The sequence below is a fragment of the Phacochoerus africanus genome, chromosome 7, assembly GCF_016906955.1.
Source record: "Phacochoerus africanus isolate WHEZ1 chromosome 7, ROS_Pafr_v1, whole genome shotgun sequence".
NCBI lineage: Eukaryota > Metazoa > Chordata > Mammalia > Artiodactyla > Suidae > Phacochoerus > Phacochoerus africanus.
The window spans coordinates 28398897-28416988 of NC_062550.1; the positions used below are offsets into that span (position 1 = coordinate 28398897).

The 18092-nt window shown below is 36.0% G+C and overlaps 1 protein-coding gene across 4 annotated transcripts in view; it reads left to right on the forward strand.

Annotated features, from left to right (window-relative positions):
- The window catches only part of SLC16A7 (solute carrier family 16 member 7), a 151337-nt gene that overhangs the window by 42519 nt on the left and 90726 nt on the right, over positions 1-18092 (forward strand). For all 4 annotated transcript variants that reach the window (XM_047787094.1, XM_047787091.1, XM_047787090.1 and 1 more), the window contains exon 2: positions 13910-14006. The gene's annotated coding sequence lies outside the window, so the exon portion shown is untranslated. The remainder of the gene's footprint in view (positions 1-13909; positions 14007-18092) is intronic.

An 18092-nucleotide genomic window follows, 5' to 3' on the forward strand; every position in this document is an offset into this window, starting at 1 on the left:
TATCCGTTCAATTTAAATTTTAGTGAATGTACTTTTTTAATATAATTTAAAACAATGTTAACTTGAATTATGCACTCTGACAGAAAAAAAAAACTTCAGAATTTCATTTTTCCGAACATTGAGATTGTTTTTTTCCTTTGCTACAAGAAATTAAATGACTGAGGTTCTGAAAATATTGTAACACTTTCTCTAAAATAGTCTTGGATTCTATCTACCCAAATAACATGAGGATCCATGCCATTGTTGGCTGCTAAAGCCATGTATCATGCCAAATGTTTGCAATTGTGTAGGATTTTTCCAAAGATTTTTTTTTCTTTTTTACCATTTGACGGAAAAATATAATGAACATCATTGGAAGCCCCTATCTAAAACAAGTGCTGCCCTGTATTAACAACTGAAAATGCCCACCTTTCATCTTGGCAACTTAATAATGAACCTGATGTTCTAAATGTCTTCTCTCTAAAAATGAATTTTTTAAAAGAATATTTTGGTGCTTAGGCAAAGTCTCCTCAGGAACCTTTAAGCTAATGTTGTACAGGTTTCTGAGAGGAGCTGCATGTATGAAAAATGACTCGTGTGGGCAAATGAGGAGTATAAAAAGGTTACTAGTTGACCAAAACGTTGAGGGAAACATTTGTATGGACAGTTTGTATAGCCAGTATTTTTAGTGTATATGCATAAGTATGTATATATCTATAGGTAGTTGGCCCTTAAATAATATGGTTTTGAATTGCACTGGTCCATTTATGTATGAATTTCTCAGTAAATACGTACTACAACATTACATAATCTGTAGTTGGTTATATCTGTGGATGCAGAACCATGAATGCAGAGAAACTGCACATACGGAGGGCTGACTGGTAGTCACAGGGGGATTTTCAACTGAATGGAGGGTCACCCTCTGCATTATTTAAGGGTAGATTATATATACATATGTATTACTTGAAACATCTTCTGTAAACCCTTTAAGCTTTTCTCTGGCTTTAAATTGGAGCTGTGGTAGCTATAGAATATGTTGTAGTGAAATAGCACACACAGAGTATTGACTTAGGTAACTCTGTACTCCGCTTGCATCTCAGAGGCAATAAAACCATTTCCCCAACCCCTTATTCCTATGTTACTTTTAAAAAATTTACTTCATACAAAGCAGTTCTTTTAATTTGTCTGTTTGTAATCCTTACTAGAGCAGTGACGTTGTATGTTGATTTGCTGCCAAATTCTCCATTCACACATCACTATTCATCCATTCAAACATATTTCTTAGAACTTACGTGGTTCGAGTTGGGGAAAATGTGGCGAACAAAAATGAAGTCCCTGGAGTTCCCTTGTGGCTCAGCGGGTTAAGGATCTGGCATTGCTGCTGCTGAGGCTCGGGTTGCTGCTGTGGTTTGATCCCTGACCTGGGAACTTCCACATGCTGTGGGCATGGCCAAAAGGGAAAAAAAAAATAAGCAAAACAAAAATGAAGTCCCTTACTTTATGGGACACAAAACTGGTTGTATTTACCAGTGAATTTTTTTGATAGTTCCAAATTCATTCTATAATTTTTCATTCTATAACTTTTCTAAGGCTTGTATTATATATGTATCAGAATAGAGGTAAAATTAATCTTTTTTTAAAATATTCCCTTTATAACTTTTCTATCTTTACATTCCAGGGAGTAATTTTAGCATGGATATTCTTTTTTCTTTTTCTTTCTTTATTTCCTTTTATTTTATTTTATTTTTTTTATTTTGGTCTTTTTAGGGCTCCATATGGAGGTTCCCAAGGTAGGGGTTGAATAAGAACTGCAGCTGCTGGCCTACACCACAGCCACACCAACACAGGACCCAAGCCACATCTGTGACCTACATCACAGCTCATGCCAATGCTGGATCCTTAACCCACTGAGTGAGACCAGGAATCAAACCCACATCCTCATCAATACTAGTTGGATTCTTAACCCCCTGAGCCATAATGGGAACTCCTAGCATTGATATTTCTGATTTTAGGAGAGTCACTGGACATTATAGGTTATCACTGGTTCTTACTTTTCCCTTTTGTGAAAAGAGGGAGCCAATTCCAGTGCTTTTTTTATCATTATCAATTGTGCCTTCCAGGGTGTGTCAGTTTGTTTAGAGAGAGCCTTTCTGGCTTTTATTGATGTCACTAATAAGGCAGTTTAGAGTTTTGTTTTGTGGGAAGAGGCACCGTAATATTCATTCTCCACCACTTTGGAATATCCATATTCTATGCAAGTGACCTGAAACACTGAGTAAAATCTAACAAAATGGACATTTCCTAAGATTGCTGTAAATGGTGTTAAGAAAAAAAAGTTTGAATTTACAGATTTTTTTTAACGCGTTAACCTTAATTTATTTGAACTTAAACACAATCTAACATAAAACCTTTCTGATGCATTTTTGTGCTGGGGTCATACTTTTTGAACTGATGTTAGCAGAGTTGCAGAATAGTTCTGCTGTCTTAGCATTTCCTGTATGAATGCACTGTCATTCGTTTCTGTCATCTGCTTCATCTTGACCCGTGGGCCTGGCTGGAATGCTCTTCCCCTTGTCCTTTTAGCCCACTGGTTCCTTCCTATTTTTTTTTTTTGTTTTTTGTTTCTTTTAAATGATAATTTAATTCATTCGAAGCATCAGCCTTCTACTTCGGAAGATGTGTGGATGGCTAACAGGGACATGAAAATATACTCAACACCAATAATTATTAGCGAAATGCAAATCCAAATGACAGTGAGGAATCACCTCACACCAGTCATAATGGACATCATCAAAAGGCTTACTAATAATAAGCGCTGGAGACAGTGCGGATAAAAAGAAACCCTCCTATGCTGTTGGTGGGAATGTAAACTGGTGCCGCCACTATAGAGGACAGTATGGAGCTTCCTTAAAAAAGTAGAAATAGAGTCATCATATGATCCAGCAATCCCAATCCTGGGCATATATCCAGAAAAGAAGAAAACCCTAATTAGAAAAGATACATGCACCCCAGTGTTCACAGCAGCAATATTTACAATAGCCAAGACCTGGAAGCAACCTATGTGTCCATTCCTTCCTATTTTTTTAAGAAGCCTTACTTTTTCTAGAATTCTGTCCCTGTCCTTACTTACTTGAGGCTGGTTAGGTATCCTAAAGCCACACACACAGTTATTTCTCAGCGTTTTCATAGAGTCTTGCACATAGTTATTTGACTTATCACATTTTTCATAATTATTTATTTCTAGGTTTGCATCCTATAATTAGTCTATGAGCTCTTAGATATTAGAGGCGTTAGGATGCTTGTGTTTAGAACTATCTAACCTAACACAATGTCTGGCACATAGATTGCCGCAGTCCTTTTGGGCGGCTGTAGCAAAATGCCGCAGACTGGGAAGCTTCTAAACAACAGACATTTATCTTTCATCGTTCTGGAGACTGGAAGTCTGAAATCTGGGTGCAGCATGGTCAGGTGAGGTCCCTATTCCAGGTCACTGATTTCTTGTATCCTCATGTGGTTGGAGGTGAGCTAACTCTCTGGGGCCTCTTTTAGAAGGGTCCTAATCCCATTCTAATCACCTTCCAAAGACCTACCTCCTAATATCATCACCTTAGGTGTTAGGTTTTCAACATAGAATTTGGGGGAACAGGCGTTCCCGTTGTGGCTCAGTGGAAATGAATCTGACGAGCATCTATGAGGATGCAGGTTCAATCTCTGGCCTTGCTCAGTGGCTTAAGGATCTGGCATTGCTGTGAGCTGTGGTGTAGGACAGTGGCTACAGCTCCGATTAGACCCCTAGCCTGGGAACTTCCATATGCCACGGGTGTGGCCCTAAGAAAAAAGACAAAAAAAAAAAAGAATTTGAGGGGACACAGACATTCAGACCAGAGCATAGATTGTGCTCAGTATATTCCCATGAATGGATGAATAACAATTAAGGATTAAGATTGGATCCAATTTTTCGTGGAAAGGGTAGAGCCTCAAAGAAGGAATAGTCCAAAAAGGAGAATATAGTTCAGTGACGACTGCTCTTTCCACTGTGATAATGGTTGAAGTTATGAAATATAGGGGCAATGATGAAATGAAAGTTGATTGGGGAAGACCATTCGATCCAGGCCAGAGAATTGCACTAACCAGGAATTAAGACTGGGGTTATGAGGTCCAATTGAGAAAGATTCTTGAGTGATTGTGAAGAATTTGTAAGGAATATACAGAGGAAAGAAAGATGAAATTTCATTGAAAGTAACTTGTTGAAACTGTTTAGAATAATTGGGGAAAATAGACACAAAGGTGTTGGAAACTTCATTTTAATGCTGTAAATTATTGATGAGTTATCATTGCCAGTATGTGCTGAAAATAGATTTATGTTGGCAGTTTTTAGAAGTCCTTGGATAATTTAGATTAATATAATTCTCTTAAAAGCCATATAAAATATTATAAGTGATATTACCCCCCCACATCAAGACCTTGCTCCATGCCATGGACAGTGCTGCATCCTTTTGTGGGCAGTATCTTTAATACCTAGCCCAGTACAATTGTCCACATTTTACAGATGTGAAAACAGCAGGTTAGAGGGTTCATTCCACTTGTCCTTGATCATACAACTTATTAAATACCAGATCTGGCATTACACCCACTGCATTTGAAATGAGCATTTGTGTTTTGTTACACTGTGCTGCAACATATCCCAATGAGCCTCTGAAATATGTATACATTTTCAGCATGAGTTTAAAGTGTCAAGCATAAATGTATATAAATGGGGTTATCTCTTCTGCGGTCATTCATTTATCCATCCAACATTCATTGCTCCTCTAGGCACTGAGCAAGGTACTGCATAAACAACACATTCACAAGCCCTTTTGGAATTTATAATGGAAGTGGAAAGCATTTAGAAATATAAATAACTATGTAATAACAATTTTGACAAATGCTATGAAGAAAAATACAGTGCCTTTTGTTAAATAGATTACAGAGCAGGGTTTGCCTGTACTTACTTTCCTGTGGGCAAATGTAATTAGATTTACAATATAGCTTACGGTAACCCAAGAAGATACTTAAAATAGCTCTAGATAAGTGGTACCACACCAGTGTAATCAAACCTAACAGTTTGAAAACAATGGTCTTCCAGCAGCCATTCCACAGCACAAAGGGAATTTTGGTAAATTGAAGAAAATTGTGATATTTTATCTTACAGGTTTTGAAAATTTACCAAATGTCATATCTGTACTTCAGCTTTGGAAGGTCACTCAGGAACTGTCTCTGCAATGGCCTACATCTGTTCCCCAAAAACAGTAAATATCCAGGAAGAGGATTATTGCACTGCCCTTTAGAGTGCAGTATCTGTCCTGATCATGTTGGGAGGTTTTTGAACTAGAAATATTGAGGGAATTTATGATGTTTCAGTATTTGGCTTCATATATTGCTCACATTTGGCATATAAGTAGAAGTACAACAGAATTATATCATTTAGGACTTAATAAGGCAGAGTGGCCAAGATAAAACAAATAATCAAACAGCCAAAAACCTTTTAAAAAGGCAAACAAAGCAAAGTGAAACAATGTGAAATATAAGCACATGTTAATAACTACTTAGGTCCTGGCTTCATTATAGTCCAAAGGTTATAACGTCATAAATTTCAGTTTCAAAACTTACCTTAGGCCTGTATTATAATGCTATTGTAAGTAGCTGGTACGTAAGGAATTTTTGAAAATTGCAGAAAACTCAAAATTATTGATTTCTTTTTTTTTTTTTTTCTTCTCACCAACAAGTGTGTGTTGTAGCTTGGCTTTTCTTTCTGACCTCTCCTTTCAAAAATCTCTTAATAAACAGATGGAAAACTGCTAATTTCCTGGAAGTTGGAGATATTTATGTAATTATCTGTAAATCTGAAAGGTTTAAGATTATTTTTTAGCTGTCAGGTGGCTTTTCGTGAAATACGTGGAAATGTGTGTGAAAGATAGATGAGAAGCAAGAAATCTGATATCACCATTGAAACTCATTATCATCTGTCAGCTCTAGATGTTGTGGGCTTCCCTGTTACCACCTTTCTTGTGAGTTCCTTAGCCTGTCAATACATCTTGGTATCCTCTCCCTTGTCGTTCTTTCCTCTGTCACAAAAGAGGAATTGTAAAGTTGGGTCTTGAGAAATAAATAGGAGCTTTTCTTTCTTCTTCTTCTTCTTTTTTTTTTTTGCCTTTTTTTTACAGGGCTACACCTGTGGCATATGAAAGATCCCAGGCTAGGGGTTGAATTGGAGCTGCAGCTGCCGACTATGCCTCCCCTCAGCCACAGCGACACAGGATCTGAGCCATGTCTGTAACCTACTCCCACAGTTCACAGCAATGCCAGATCCTTAACCCGCTGAGCAAGGCCAGGGATCGAACCCACAGCCTCATGGATACTGGTTGGGTTCATTACTGCTGTACCACAATGGGAACTTCGAAATAGGAGCTTTTCTAAGAGAAAAGTGAGAAAGGGATTCCTTGATAGACATGGGCACCTATTGAGGCCTTAAAGACACAAAAGTAGGAAATAACATGGAATAAGCTGAAAATGGAATTAATTTAGTGTTGTTAGAACATAGAGTTTGAGGGAAGAAGTGACAGTAGAGGGTAATGAAGAGGGAATGCATCACATCAGATGGCAAAGCAACCCAAGATCAAGAAGAACTCATCACCTATCAGGTGAGGGCTTATTTGGTGACTAGGAAGGAACTCACCTCCACTACCATGGCAGGAGGGAATGAATGAAGGACTCATGGATACAGGAACATGCGCAGGTAAGAACAAGACATTGTGAGATTTCATATGTGGTCTGATGGTTTTCATTTTCCTCTCAAATAAGAAGCCTGGCCAACCACAGGTGATAACAAGGTGCTTGGGGAGCTTGAGGAGAGGGAAAGATGTTTAGAACTGTATTGGAAGGGGGGCAAGATACAAAGAGGTGTGAGATAAGCTTACTGAAGAGGTGTTGAGTGGCCTCCTAAAATTGAAATCTACAAATGTGTATTGGCATCAATCTCTGAGAGTAACCCAGTTTTTTGTTTTTTGTTCTAAGCTCAATCTAGTACTCTAATTGCAGGGGCCCATTTTGAGGTTGAAATTTTCAGGCTCCTTGTTGCCAGAAGGCAAAGGTGTGAGTGACTGGATAACATTGGTGATTTCAGATGACAATATTTATTGAATACCTGATGTTCTAGGAATTGTGCTTATATATTACATACATTGACACATTTACTCCCTTCTTTCCTATGAAGTATTAGTATTTTCCTATCTTAAAACAACAAACTGAGAATCCTGTTAAGTAATTTTCACAAAGTATTTCACCAATAAGTAGCAGAACTGGGATTTGAATAAAGATCAACATTGCAGCTGAGTAGAGAAGAAACTGAGGCTGAGAACAGAGCTGAGAGTTTGGTAGAAGATCTAAGTGCCAAAGTAGTGGAAAATATGAAGGAAATTCCAGGACAAGATTGATGGAAATAACATTTTTAATGTCATATTTTAGGTGGAAAACTAATTGGGACATAGATTGTCAACATTTAGGACTCTAGTGGTAGAGGCATTCAGAATGTCCATTAGCTTCAAGTTGGAAGTGGATTACTGAAACGAGAGTAGAAGTGGGGGCCATGAATTCTCTGGCTGGGTTATCGAACACAGCACAAGGGTATTGACCATAAATATTGACTAGGGTGGGACTTTGGAGTGAAGAGAAATGGTTTTTGAAGAAATGATCTAAAAGCTGATAAATCCTAGTTTTCAGGATGATATAGTTCAGTGAAACGAACTTAAATGAAGAGAGATTTCTTTGTATGGGTTGAAAAAACAATGATAGTAAGACAGAGTGGAACTAGGATTATGCTGAACCTCTGTTCTGGACCTAAAGATGCGGAATTTGCATGCATTCAGGAGGACTCAATCTAAATAAGGTCTTTAAGGAGAAAAGATTGTGGAGACCATGCAGCATCTGGGTTAGGAAGGAGGAAATTTGTTAAAAAAAAAAAAAACAACCCAGCAACAACAACAAAAAACAGGAGCTTTAGGGGATACAATGAAAAATATTGGGAAGGAGATCCTGGGAAGGACATCAAGAGGGTTGTGGTAGAGTGGAGAGTATGAACCAAATGGGAAACTATCTAGCTGTGTGAGTATGAGATTGAGCAAGAAGATGAGTGATTAGAGAGAACAGTTTATGTAGGGCTTGAGAATGTTAGAGACAAGAGGCATCAGTGGAATTTGATGGCTTCAAACTTGTAAATGGAGCTTTGGTTTAAAGATGTTTCACCATTTTGATTCCAAATAGTGACATGCCCTGACTTCAACCACGTTAATATTTGAGGTGAGTGTGGCACTGCTCAAAGTTTTGCAGGTGTTGGATAAAAATAACTGGATTTATACCACTGGTTTTGTAACCTTGCTCAATAGTATTTTACCTTAAAAAATCTAATATTGACATTAGTACATATTACGTAGGCATCTTTTTCTAGTATTTCACTAGTTCAAATCATTGCACCATACTGATTTAATATTTAGTTTTTAGGATTTATGTATCATCATCTTTTGATGATTAGGCCTGAGTTCTTCTTATTGATGTTAATTTCCACTGCTGTATATAAAAACAACATAGTTTTACCTAAGCACTTCGATAACTATGATGCAAATTGAGAAATTTATATGGGGGTCTCTAGATTATTTGTTCTACACTGTATGAAAAGAAAGATGGCTTATAGAAAATAAAAGATACTTCATCATCAAACAGATTTTCTCAAAAAAAAAAAGCATCAAATTTTAGCACTGAAAGTTGTTGCATGTCACATAGTCCAACCCCTCATAGATGCAAGCATTCAAGGTCTTTTCATGAAAGATATGCCTTCATACTGCATGGTAATTGAAGAAAGAGTGAGCAAAATTGAGGTTGAAATATTGGCTCCTGCCCCTATAATTGCATAACCCCGAACACCTGCCTTCTCCTAGCCTAGTGTTTCCTGTTCTTTAAAATGGGGATGCTAGTATTATCAAAGTGTAATTGAGACGATTGCAGCAACGCATTTAACGTTTAGACACCTCTAACTATCAGAGGTTATATTTACCTGGAACAAAAATCTCTCTCTGTAGTTTTCTAACCCATCTGCTATATTTCAACTTCCTGGAATTACATTAGGATGCTGAAAAATCATCTTAAAACTGAGTTCCACACTGAGCTTAATTTTCGATGTTTATGAAGCAATCTGGGCTTTGACAACTCAATAATAATAATGGTTTCTTTTCCCCCAAGATAACTATTGAACATCCAGCATATACCAGACAACGCTAAGTGGGAGCCCCCCAGGCCAAAATCAGTCATCAGAGGAGTCCTGTATATCCAAGGAACCATCTGTCTTTGAGTCTCTGCTGTGCTCAGGTGCAGGCGGGGAGCAGCCTGTGGGAAGTGTGGATTTTGTGCCAGTCCAGCAATGGGTTTCAGAGCTCAGCAGCTTGGGCACTTGGTCAATTATACTTTTTCTAGTTGCAGGTCTTTGAGGCACATTGATAAGATATTTGTCTACTCTAATCATATGTAAAAGTCATATCCCTAAGGTTCTAGTGTATACTTCATAGAGTAAAAAATAACTGTAAATTTGGCTCTAGGGAAGATAGTGGCTAAAAGGAACTATGTTTTGCTTTCTTCACATTTCCCCGTACCACTCCCCCTTGTAGCCACCTCCACCCACATCACAGAGGTATGGTAAACTAAGCATGGTGACACAGCCACAAGACAGGCTGACAAACTATTACATTTAGAATGGATAAGCAATGAGGTCCTAACGCACAGCACAGGGAACTATATCCAGTCTCTTGGGATAGACTATGATGGAAGATAGTATGAGAAAAAAAATATATGTATGTATGACAGCAGAAATTGGAACAACACCGTGTATCCACTATACTCTAATTTAAAAAAAAAAAAATACGCTTTGCAGTGTGTTTTGGCTTTGTCTCTCTTCATGGTTAGTGTTCAGTATAGTGCTGAAGAAATTATATTTCCTTTTAATACTGATTGGTTTTCTTTCATCTTCGCTCAATTAAAAGGGCAGATGATTTATATCTCCATAATGAAGATATGTGAACAAGAATTGTATATTCCCTATTTTTGCTAGAGTTCGGCAATCACAACTTTCTGTTGTTTTCTCACTTTTTATCTAAGATGGTTTAAGTTGTTTCCTTAAATTCCATTTATGTAATTTTGTCAGACATGTTTGTAGGCTGTAGCCTATACTACTAATTAAGGAATGCAATGGAACTTGAAGTTGGCCATGAACATGGCGACATACAGTAGCTGTACAGAGTGTTTCTGTTGTTGTATGTTACAAGGCTTTGGAGAATCTGTCTCCTGTGACTTTCAAGATCACCTTCGGTGGTTGTGTAAACGGGATAAAACAGGGGATGTGTTTTTGGATACCCAACAGTATGACGTGGTGTCCCATGCTTGCTATTTAACAGCAGCAGGAATGTTATTCTTTAGCTTTGCTGTGATGCCCTTGCATTCTTCAACCTTGGGTCAGTCAGCCACTTATCAGCTGATGTGATTGTACATTTTTGCCTTGACCATTAATCACTCACTTTTTAAGTTCTCCTTTTGTAGTGTTTGCGATTTGCTTCCAAAACAAACATGCTTTCTGCACGTGTGAGGAAAGGAAAGGGGAAAGAAATTTAAAAGAAAGTAATAAGCGGTTCTCAGTTACTTTTAGCTTTATTGCCAGTGCTAACAACTGTCATAAACTGTGGAATTATGATTGAAGTATTAGTGAATAATTCATTCCAGGAACTTTTTCTTAAGCCCTGATGAACCTTTGAACATGTACAAACATGATTGGATGATACTGTCAAGTTAAAGGGAAAAATTCTGTCTCCTAGGAGAGTAGGTTTATCTGCTATTTCTTCTGAAAATTTGAATGTGGATTTACGTAATATTAAATATTCTTTTTAGCGCTACTGGGTTTTCCAATATGGTTTCTTATATTTGGAGGACTTTTTGTCCATTTTGTCAAATATATCGATAAAATTACCTATCTTAGCTAACATTTTTCATTTTTATCACTTGGTAGGTAATAACCAACCATGTATAAACATGAATAATGTATTTTCCTCCTCTACATCACATGTTCTTAGCCCCTTTAATAAAAGCCTTTTTAAAAGTATGTTTTATTTATGTCTTAATTAAAGTTTGTCCATGAGTTAGAAAAGATCATGAACCCTGGGTAATGCATTTTAGTTGCAACTAAAATTCCTAAGTCAATTAATTATGAGATGACCACACACAGGGCATAGAACTTTATGACACCATGGCGTAGTAAAAAAGCAATATTGAAATAACTGCTGGTTCTTTCTTAAAAGTGTGGCCATTTAAATCACCTAAATAATGGCTTCTGAAATTACAGAAAAAAAAAATTTTTTTTCTACTTGCTAATTGAATGGAAGATTGGACATTAACATAACCTTTCATAGACTTAGATATTCCCGGGGATTTTTATTTCCTCTTCTTATTTATGTTGATTTTCAGATAATGAATCAAGGAATTTCTCCTAGCTTCTGTGCTTTGCTTAGAGGTATGCCTAAGTTTTTGATATTGGTTCTATAACAAGTTGAATTTTTTCAGTAAGTAAAAGCCCTTGTGAAACTTATCTGTGATTTAGACATGCATGTTTCAGAAGGTCACATATACTAACTTTTGTACAAGGTGGAGTTTACTCAGAAGGTCAAAAGGCATGTCAAAACAAATAGCATTTTATTTCATTTTAACTACCTTTCCTTAAAAAAAAAAAAACTGTTTAGTGGATATGATCATATGACTGTTAAATTAGTCTTTTTATTTTTAACATATCAGCTGACAAAACATACTTTTTAAGGTCTGTGGACTGTTTCTGTTTTAAAAAAGACTAATAGTAAAGATGTACATTAAAGCAAATGAGGAAATTCTGCTTTATAGCACAGGAAACTCCACCCAATATTCTGTGATCACCTATATGGGGAAAGAATCTTTTTCATGTACACTTGTATAACTGAATTACCTTGTTGTGCAGCAGAAATTATCACAACAGTGTAAATCAACTATACTTCAATAGAATTTTAAAAAATGAAAAAAGTAATTGTAAAGGTGTACATTAAAACAAATGGGGAAATTTTGCTGCCCTATTTTCTGTAACAAAAATAATGTAAATTAAATAAAAAATAAACTCAAATTATTAAACTAAGTTTATAGTTAAGATACAAAGAAAGAAAGAAAAAACTTCATCTCATTTTTCTCAAATATTAGTAACATTATTTTATCTCGCATGAGAATCAGAATGTCAGAGACACTGTATTTTAGACATGGGTTAATGAATGTAATTATGGAGACAGAAGTGGATTATAGCAAATAATACCAACATACCATTATATCTATAAATGAAATGAATTCAAAATTAGGTACTTCAGTGGTAGTCACTGAAGCAAGAAGTTAAATTAATTCTAGCAAGATGTTATGTCCTTAAACATGTTAACTTTATTACATAAATTTTACTTATTATGGTACAATAATACCAGTAATTTTGTAAAATATATCTTAATATTGATTTTAAATTCAAATCAATTTAGTTGTCACTACAAGGAAGTTCTTTGAACATAGAACTGTCAAGTTTTCATGAGATATTTACCATGTGAGACAATTATATGTGCATAGTCTGCTTATTATAGTCTTGGAACTTCCACAGTAAGCGGCTTGACTGCCAGCCTGAAATTCCTTCCGTTTTAGACTGCAATGTCAGAGCTCTCCGGTCGAACCAGATAACATTGCAAGTGCTATCTCAATGACATTGTATTACCTCCCTTCTGTCCTCTTAGTCCTTGTTCCTGTGAAAGATTAAATAATCTTTGCACTACGCTATACTACTGTAAACAATCTCTTTTTCTGGATCATATCTGAAAGTTGATTAATTACATTGATTTAATAATCAGACTGGTAAGACTTATGTAAGTAAATCTCATATTTTTCAAGTCAGATATAAGCAAGGATCTAATATTTATTCATCTGTATAAACTAATCTTTTTTCATTGCCTTAATTAGAAACTATTCATAATAGTTCTTCTTATTATTATATTCTTATTTTTCTTCTTATTGTGTTGCCAAACACTGGTATCATTGGACAAGTATTAACTGACTTAATTTAATAATCATAATAACCATAATTTTCAGTTAAATACTACTGTATCATCTTTTTTTTTTTTTTTTCCCCAGGTAAAGGGATTGGGCCCAGAATTCAAAAACTTGATTTAAGGTCCATATAATCAAAGGACATACAAGAATTGATGGTCAAATTTAGATGATCATTAAATTTTTTGTCCTGATTTATTCTTAGAATTTAGATATCTTACTGAAATTCTGCTTCAGTTTTTAAATTAATGAATTTAATATAGAGTATTAATATATATACGTAAAAATTTCAGGTTATTGCTTAATATACATACATATACACATACTTATTCATTATCCTACCAAAAGTGGAAGGAAAAGTCTCCCCAAAGTTAAAGACAAATTACTCTTTGGTTTGAAATCCCAAATATGTTGGACTAGAGCAAATCTCTTTGATGTTTTTGCAGGAACTCCTCTGCACTTTAGGAAATATGACTTGGGACAGAAAATGTAAAGACAGGCTCAAATACAGGCAGGCATCATAGTTATGATGGATTAGTAGTGATGAAAAATAATTTAACTAAACAATCTGTCCACATCTAAAGAGGGCCTTGAAATAAAAAAACTTTGGAGATTTAGAAAAGGCAAATAGCAGTTTCAGCCAGTGCAATAGAAAACTACATGCTATTAAGTCTTTCAGTGATGCAGTTGGATACTTGTTTCATTTGTTTCTTTTAATGACGCATCTCAATGCTTAGGTGGTTGCTCTGTTCTCTGATTCTTTTAGGAGTCATTCTTAAGATGTGATGCTTTCCTGTGAAAACTTAGACACGGGAATCTTGGAAACTGAAGGACCTAGGACTCTGTGCCAATAGGACTGCTCTGTGAGTACCCTAAGTGTGTAATAACGTTTTCTTTTGAATGATTCCAAGTCATGCTGCTTATGGAATTTGTGGTTCTTAATGCGAATGGGCATATTGGCTTGACTGGTATTTAAATCCATTTTCAAAAATAGAACGAATTTTCAAGTTGGCACTTTTAGCCTTTTTAGTCTTTCTGTGACTATATTCTGTGTGATCTTCGTCAAAAAATTAAGCTTCAGTTTCCCTGTATATAAAACTTTCCTTCACTGAAATGACGTTATACAGGCAATGTGATAAACTTAAATAAGAAGAATAGAATTATGTTGTGTTATTGTTACTAATACGAATGCTGGTTTTAAAATAAATGTGGAGGCTCTAGATATTTATGTTTATTATTTATCTGTGTTGTTTGCACCCTTTAAAACTGTGTTTTGAATGAAATGCTTATATTGGGATTTCTCATTCATATTTTATTTGCATTAGGCTTTATTACTCACAAAGATTTAATCTGATTTGACCCTCAGTACAATTCTGGGGTAAAGCAGGTCAGGGATTATTACCCCCATTGTGCACATGCTCAGCACTGTCAGTGTCTTGCCTAAGACTGCGTGTAACTAGTAAAAGAGAGAATTTGAAGTTAGACATTCTTATAACCAGTCCATGCTCTTTTCAAAAACAATATTTAGTTAACCAAATTTTGTTTTTGCATTTGGATTGCAATAATATCTTAATTATAAGAGTAGTGTGATAAATTTACAAAGCTTGTCACCAGTTTGTCAGGAACAATTTCTAGACCAACCATATGGTTATATTCTACCTTCAGTCTCAAGTTCATGGACCCATCTTGGTACGTCCAGGTAGTAGGCAGAATGATTCCATCCTAATCCCTTCGCTCTATAAATGTTATGTTGCATGGTGAGGGAACATTAAGGTTGCTCTTCAGATGACCTTGTGATTATCCTCAACTGTATGCATGGGCCCGGTGTAATCACCTGGGGCCTGATAAATGAAAGAGATGACAGCAAGAAAAGGATTCAGCCCAAACTTGGTGGTTTGAAGATGGAGGAATGCAGCCACAAGGCAAGGAATGTGGGTGACTTTTAGAAACTGGAAAAGGCAAGGAAACAGTCTTCCTTTGGCTGCCCACTGACACCTTGATTTTTAGCCCCGTCTGATTTCTGACCTCCAGAGCTATAAGATGATAAATTTACATCATTTTAAACCACTAAATTTGTAGTAGTTTATTATAGCAGCAATAGGAAACTAATGCAACCCAATGCTGTGAGATTAGGGGAAGCTTGAAAGTAGACTGGTTCATGCCTGGGTGATATGAGATCATTCATGAGGGGATTTGTCCCCTTGGGGTGTTCATCTTTGTCCCATGCTAAGCGTATGATTGTTGGGGTAGGTTTAATGTGTCGTAGGGTTCCTTTTTGATACAAAATTTACTGAGAGTTAACTTGCCCCTGCCTATTCCTTATTAATTAAGAGTAAGACTATGGTTCCTGAGTACATGAGTTCAGATCTATCTTGGCTCTGATATTTACTAAAGGCATGTCTCGTTTTATTGCACTTTATTATTGAGATTCCCATTGTGTTTTTTATAAGTTGAAGGTTTGTAGCAACTCTTCAATGAGCAAGTCATTTTTCAAAAGCATTTGCTCACTTTGTGATTCTGTGTCACAAACTGGTAATTTTCCCAATATTTCAATCCCTCAGCAAAAAGAATACCACTCACTAAAGGTTCAGTTGATGTTTAGCATTTTTAGCAAGAAAGTATGTTTAAATCAAGGTATGTACATTTTTAGACATAATGCTACTGTTCCATACTTAATAGACTGTAGATAGTGAAAACGTAACTTTTATATGTGCTGGGAAACCAGAAAATTTATGTAACTTGCTTTATTTTGATATTCGCTTCATTCATTCCAGGTCTGGACTAAACCTGGAATGTCACAGAGGTATACCGATAATTACAATCTGTCAGAGCGTTTTTTTTTCATCTGTGAAAGAAAAACAGTAAAAAAGTATCTTCTTCATAGGGCTACTGTGAGAATTAACTGTGGTAATTTATATTTATATTTTAAGTACTTAGAACAGTGCTTGGCACATTGTGGGGCTATATAAAGATTAGCTATTATTATTATTATTACTTTCATTCCTTAAATACTATATTCTCTAGAGTATACTCTTTTTTCATACATAGGTGGGAGAGTGTCTAAACCTTTGGGAAGAAAGCTTTTGGAGTAAAGGCATTTTAATGCAACTAAATTCTGTCAATTTCATAATTTGTTAATGTAGTTTATAAAATATATTTTATTTTATTTTTTAATCAAGGTGCGGTCGATTACAATATTATATGAATTTAAGTATACAAAATAATGATTCAGAACTTTTAAAGGTTATACTCCATTTATAGTTATTATGAAATAGATTAAAATCTTTATTTATTTATTTTTTCCCACTGTACAGCAAGGGGATCAAGTTATCCTTACATTTATACATTTTTTTTCCCTACCCTTTGTTCTGTTGCAAGATGAGTATCTAGACAAAGTTCTCAATGCTACTCAGCAGGATCTCCTTGTAAATCTATTCTAAGTTGTGTCTGATAACCCCAAGCTCCCAATCCCTCCCACTCCCTCCTCCTCCCATCAGGCAGCCACAAGTCTATTTTCCAAGTCCATGATTTTCTTTTCTAAGGAGATGTTCGTTTGTGCTGGATATTAGATTCCAGCTATAAGTGATATCATATGGTATTTGTCTTTGTCTTTCTGACTCATTTCACTCAGTATGAGAGTCTCTAGTTCCATCCATGTCTGCAAATGGCATTATGTCATTCTTTTTTATGGCCGAGTAGTATTCCATTGTGTATATATACCACCTCTTCCGAATCCAATCATCTGGCAATGGACATTTGGGTTGTTTCCATGTCCTGGCTATTGTGAATAGGGCTGCAATGAACATGCGGGTGCATGTGTGTCTTTTAAGTAGAGTTTTGTCTGGATATATGCCCAAGAGTGGGATTGCGGGGTCATATGGAAGTTCTATGTATAGATTTCTAAGGTATCTCCAAACTGTTCTCCATAGTGGCTGTACCAGTTTACATTCCCACCAGCAGTGCAGGAGGGTTCCCTTTTCTCCACACCCCCTCCAGCACTTGTTATTTGTGGAGTTATTAATGACGGCCATTCTGACTGGGGTGAGGTGATATCTCATGGTAGTTTTGATTTGCGTTTAAAATCTTTTACATAGTAACTATCTTCCTTGTCTGCTTTCATAATCACAAATATGTAGATGCAGGAAATTTTGTGTATTCTATAATAAATTCATTTCATTTAATTCATTCGATATTCTATAATCAATTCATTTGTCTTTGTCTCTTAGCTGTCTAATATTGTAAGTCTTTAGGTTTGTTTTGATGTCAGTCTTTAAGCATGTGCATTTCTGGATACTATGCAAAGCATGCAGAACCTTTTTTAAAAGGTCTTAGATGAAAAAGGACTTTGCAAGTGAGAAAAACCTAGTCTGAATTTTCAAGGACATTCTGTGAAGAGAAGAGCCTCTGAACTGATGGACTGAATGTGGTACTACTTCTGTCAGTGCCACTTTCACTGTGTCTGGCAGTGGTGTGGTGAGCCTTCTGAAGACCTGGTGGGTGCATATGTTTGATCTACTTTTTAGATTTTGGCCAAAGTAGCTGTATTACAAGGCACAACATATCAATTAATCTGGCCAACATATGTTACACACATCCCAGTGTCATTAGATAAATGATATCTGTTCAAGTCTTGCCCAGGACAGTAGGGAAGAACCAGTGACCCCTGAAATAACATAATTCCAGTAGTAGAGTTGGGCAGTGATGTTGGATCTGTTTACTCCATTCGGCTCTTCACACAGAGGCCAGCAGCAACATGCCCTGATTTCTTATAGAGTTTAATCACACATTGTTCTTATGGAATAGCTTCCCTGTGCCTGATTTTTGACTCCCTAGGTTTTCTCTAACAATTGGATACTTAAAAACTGAAAAGACACCAATAAAATTAAACAAAAAAATTATAATCACAGACCTGTTAAATATGTGGTTTAGAAACACAGCAACAATCTACG